Source organism: Agelaius tricolor, unplaced genomic scaffold, assembly GCF_023055355.1.
Source record: "Agelaius tricolor isolate 1412-34295 unplaced genomic scaffold, bAgeTri1.0.p SCAF_5, whole genome shotgun sequence".
NCBI lineage: Eukaryota > Metazoa > Chordata > Aves > Passeriformes > Icteridae > Agelaius > Agelaius tricolor.
Window position 1 is genome coordinate 13,760,516 of NW_027269265.1, and position 6,084 is coordinate 13,766,599.

Genomic DNA, 6,084 nt, shown 5'->3' on the forward strand with positions numbered 1-6,084 from the left:
GAGATGCTTTGTTCCTTCTGTCAATGGATATCCCCTCTCATTTGATAGAGGGAAAGAAATTTGGGTATGAAAAACCATACAGGTAAGGAGAGGACACTGGTCTGGAAGTGGAGTGTTGTGACCTGTTCACATAACAGTGCTGGTCCTAAGAAATGTGGGAAAAAAATCACACAAGAGAATAGAAAGCACATGGGATAATTTTTGAAAGGAGTCCCAGTTTAATATATTGTTAATGTCAAAACTCTTTGTTGCAAGTAAGTTTTGCTTCTGGATTTTTCATGAGCAGGAAAAAAATTGATACATTCATTGGATGATTTATGCATTCAAATTATTTGCTCAGCTCACAACAGAATGAATTGATACACTGCAGAAATCCATATTAAATCTATTTCACCTTCTTTTAGCTTTGAGGCTACATGGCAAAACAGCTTTGCTTAATGCTATATTCATGTGTCCTATGGGAGAATAACTATTTTTTGTACTTTTTCTCCATCCATATATTCATTAAAGACACACACAAAACACAGAAGCACTGAAATATGAAGAGAACCCCAAAAGCCAAGGAAGCTGAGTTGGAACATATTTCTGAATTTGTTTGCAAACCTGTGACAGTGAGCAACTCTCAAAAAATAATACTGCTGGGTGAGACTGCAAAGTTTTGGGGAAGTTCTTTGAACACATGTAAACATGATATGTGTAGGCAAATGTTTAACTTGCCTTTTTTACTTCTCCAAATTATATTATGAAATCAGACATCTCTGACTTCTTAGGAATGTCAAATCAATGTATTCCTTCAAAACAGATAATTGCAGGGAACTGCTCTGCTTCTCTGCTTCTATAGTTTTGATTGTTCCACTTTCAGACTGATAATGATCAGACGCTTCAGTTGTTTTAGCAGTTCATTTACATAATACAGGTAGTTTGGGAAACATCACCTGCAGCCCCAAATGTAGTGTGCTAGACACTGCAGACTGAACAAAAAAGAAACAAACACATTGAGTTTATGCAACTGGAGGACAGAGACAAGTCTTGTGCTTTCATTCACTGCCCTTTGATCATAGGGACCTACATTTTAATCCATCCCAGGTAGAATCATGGAAAATGTATTTGATCTGATAGCTGTATCAGCACTACTTTAATACACTTCTTTCTCAGATTCAGGATTGAAGCATCTAGATTTAAAATGTCCTTCTGCTGCCAAAAGAGATTGAATTTGACAGATGAGGATTTATGAGTGCTGCTCACATGTGGCAGAGGTCACCTCATATGGTCACTCCTATATTGTTCCTACGAGAGAAGGCACTGTAGTGGTTTGGAAGCAGTAATAGGAAAGATATAGTGTGTGTCTTGTTACCACACACATAATTAGGATCTTAATGAGAAGCTTTCTATTAACATTGTATTAAGGCTAGTGACCTAGAGTGATACAAAGTCAATGGACCCATTACATTTCGTGCCATACTGTACAAAGTCCCACTGAGAGGCACAGAATATTGAAGGACCGTCCATACGATGCCCTCAGGGTCTATTCTCTCTTTGATGCATATGTATAACTCTCATTAATGTTAATAGAAGTTACTTCTGAATAGCTGGGGGAGAACAGACCCTCTGTTTAATATGAAAGTGTACTAGGAGGAGATTCCACAGGAGCTTTGGGATCCCAAACAATGTCAATGCAGTTATGACAAATCAATAGGTGAACAGCAAGTGAAATAAACTGCACATAGTCCATATTGTGTGACAAAAATACACTGGACAGAAAATGCTACCCTCTTCCAAACCTCCCCGAAAGAGATCTATGGTATATTTTACAATGGAGGCCACCTAAGCCAAAACTGTCATATTCTTTGTTCATCCCCTCCTCTTATGTAATATGCTCAGGAAATTATACTCATTATATAGACAAGAAACCACCACATCTAACTTTCAGAGTCTAAAGATCAGTTTCATCTACTTTTCTAGACTCCTTTTATGATTCACAGGGGCCATAAGCCACCTAAAGAAGGTAATAAATTCGGATTGTGTTAAGACAAGATGATTCAGCCTCTGGGGGTACAAATTTCCCCCTGCTGGCTGCACAGGAAGTGTACACTCAGCTGACTCATATAACATGAGGTGCAAACACTTTGTGGTCCTAAAATACTTATGTAGCTGCATGAGGTCCTCAGCCTTGGTTTTCAAGGGTCAGTCCAACTGCTCTAGCCACCTTAGTGCTTTCCTTTCTTGACTGACAATGACTCTAGGTCCCTGGCAGCCTTCCTATCTTTGAAAATGTAGTGTTTTCATGAAAATAACCTCTTTGATGCTCAGCAGGTTTTTTCTTTGAGAGCATCATATTCTCTGTGCAACAGTGGAATGTTGCTGCAGAGGAGCTGCCTGGCACATGTACAATTATAATCATTCTCTATATGCATACCATGATGCTATGGTTTGGATTATTTTAATTCAAGATTCTAAAAGATCTCAACATCTAACTAAAGTCTCTTTCTGGAACCCCTGGGCAGACCCTCTATGACTGCCAAAGACCTGGAAGAGAAGGGGAAGATGGGGCAAGGCAAGTGGGACACTGTGGGGTGGGCAGTCCCACTGCATGCAGGCAAGGAGAAAAGAGCAGATCCAGTGATGGTTACTGGTTCAACCCATGTCCAGTGATCATCCTTGAGTCCATGGAGGCAAGGCAGGTCTAAAGTGAAGCCAGAAAGCCAAGTCAGTGTGGCTCAAGAGGAGGCCAAAAGTGATGGCCTGAACTGAAAGGCAGCTCTCAATCAAGGAGGAGCAGGCCTCTGCTACAGCTGCAGGTCAGACACTGTGTCACAGTGAGGGTGGCTGTGACAAATCTTTGGGTCCCCTGATTTCAGGGTGAACGTGGCACAAAATAGGAAAAATGGAGCAGGAGCAATGGAGTGGCCAAAAAAAAAAAAAATTACTTTTAATGAGAAATAAAAACAGGGATGATGCCCTGAACACAGTACGCTGACAAGCTCCAAAGACCAGAAACAAGTGAAGGGTAACGATATACAGTCTTGGGGGTGGAACATTCTAGAAACAATAACATGTACAGAATACAAGTAACCAATAGGGGTGTAGAACTTGGACTAATTAACATAACTATTCCAAAGGCTCTTTGGAGGAGATCTCAGGCTTGCCCTCACTTAGATGAATGTTTCCTAGGGCTTGAATCTAAAGGCTTTGTTTGTTAGGGGCAAAGTCTGGCTGACCCTCTGTCCTAGTCAGGCTGACTGCCACAACCCGTGCCACATCTACATTGGTCTTGGGTCCAGGGAGCCAAACTCCAGGCAGGGGTGGGATGATGAACTCAGATTCTTAGCAGCATAGCTTCACAGTGGAAACTTGAAAATTAAATTTCTAAAATGCTATGCTGTTATATTTTATTGTGTACATGCAATAAAAGCAATCAAAGTTGCTCTGAATTTTGAAAGAAAATATGGATGATATGTCCAACTGAGGGACTAGAGGAGGGCCCTATCTAGGCATGCATCAACCAAGGCACTTTTAAATTGTCATGAGAATGAGTCAAGGAATCCTCGAGGCTTTATGCTACAGTTCTCTTCTCAAACAGCAATGCTGGCAGTGAACCACTGTGTGTTGTGTCATTAGACCACCTTGGAGCTAGGACAGGCACAAGGATAGATCTGAATAAGTGAAGGATGACAGAATGGGAAGCTAGTCTACTGTCAGGTCTTCTCTATATCTCACCAGCATATCTGGCCATCACTTCATTTAAGTATCTTCCCATCCCTTGGGCAATGACTTATCTGTGATTACTCTACGACCATATTATCTTTTATCAGGCCCCACTCTGACTCACCCTGCCCTGTTCTGTACCTAGGAGCATGTTCCCAGGAAGTGGGGACTAGTCATCAGTTTCAGCACACCAAGGTTCAAAGGCATTGTTCACACCCCTGGGTGAAATGCTCATAGTCCCTGGTTTAGACCTGTGCAGGAGAGCAACCACAAAGTCTGCTACCATTGTCAGTCTGAACTCCTACACATTAAAATAGTCCCTACAATCTCTAACATGGCTGTAAGGACTACATAATCAATGGTTTGGAATTTTTTCAGTGTTTCAGGTAATCACAGTCCTAGTGCTTGTGCTGAAAAATATGCAATATACAATATAATACAAGACTGAAATATTTTTGAACAAAACCAAGCAGGAAAATAAAATTACTATGTATGTATAGGTATCTGTATACAGACATGCCTAAATTTGGCAGTGTGTGTTTGCACATATGACTTTTTCTCCTTTTGTATGACTATACATTGAGATACATGCAGCCTGTGTTTGTATATACTACATTTAGTTAAAAGATAAAGACTTCTATTCATATCTGCCTTTATAAATGCATAAATGTACAGACAGTTTCTTGGCCAGAGCTACTGCATGCTTGACAGATATGGTCACCTCATACCAGACCTCACCTAGACCTGGGGCAAAGACAAATCCAGTTTGATTGATTGGGATATTGTGTATTCATTCATTAGTCCAGGCTTTGGCAGACAAGACCTGGCAGGTATCTTCTTGTAAGCAGACGGCTTTCCTGGTGTGGTCTTGGCTTTTCTGGCAGCTTAGCTGTGAAATTTTATACACTTCTGTGGCAGGGACTAAGGCTATCAGGACTCCAAGATTTCTCATATATTAGACAGCATATGCAGATCAAACCCCATGCTGTATTCCCTTTCCCTAAGAAAATGAAGTCTGAATTGGTGCTTTTGGGCTCTTCTATGTAGGGTGGATCTGGGCCCATTTTTCAAAGTTTCTTTTTACAAAGAAAACACCTAGAGTTTGCAGTAGTTTCATATGTGAAAGTTTCATATATGAAAATTGGAAGTATCTCTTCCAATTGATTTCAACACAGTCCCCCAAGCCTGGGCTGGATTTTAATATGCCCTCCAGAGAGAATTAAAATGAAAATTATAACCAAATTTAGGGATCAGAAACCAAGTGAAAACTTTCAATGATAGTGCCTGATTTATAACTCAATTGCATGTCAGAAGTAAATATCTCCAGGTTTTAGAGATATCTCATCATTAAGGTTAGTGTTAAAATCTGTAGGCTGAAATACTTTGGTTACTGAAGCAGACAGCAGAGGAAAACAGTTCATACTGGCCACTTAAATTCTTTTTTTCATTCGTTATTTTCACTAGGTCATAAATCCACCACTTTGTAAACTAGCCAAGAAAAATGTAAATTGGATCACATACAGAGGACAGAATTTGTTCAAAGTGAGGAAAGTTCATCAGTTAAAAAGTACCAATGAGACCAAATTAAAATAAATGTTCTCAAGCCTTACTTTCAGAAAATCTATTTTATGGTATTTAGATGGTAAAAAATGCATTCAAATCCACTAGAAATCTCTTTATGTACCACAAGAGTGGAATAAAATGCCTTATTATAAATAAAAATCAGGATTAGAATTTTGGTGGTATTCTATAGTTGTAAATTCTTGGTGTATGAAGGGCAAAACAAGAATTTAATAAATTTGGTTATTCCTTTTAAAGAAAGAGTTATTACAAATTATGCACTTACACTTTTAAAGTGTCCAGATATATTAGGCTTTGAGAAGGAAAGCAAAGCATGTAAATATTGCTGCTCTGCTTCTTTTTTTTTCATAATTCAGTCAACATGTAGTCTTTGTTTTTAATTGAATAAAGCTGACAGCATTATAATCTCTGCACTCACATTCTTCCATTGCCAAATCACAACTAAGCACAGTTTTAGACTCTGAACCTGGAACAGCTTAGATTAATGCTTGACTTGATGGGTATGATTTGTCTGTTCAGTGGGTTGTCTTCAATACAACTTCTCATTCTTCAAGGAGTTAAGCAGGCCTGAAAGTAATTACAAGCACAAAGAATGAATACATTTATTGAGGTCAGTATGACATGGCAGAGGGAGATCAATATTCTTTTGAGGGGACACAGAGTAGCTGTATTATTATTAAATAATTAAAAATTACTAAATGATTCATGCTTTGTTTTGCTTTATCCATTCAGTGTTTAACAGGTAGGATTTTCTGCCACTTGATTAAAGACAGCTACATTTCCCGTTAGAGCATAGCT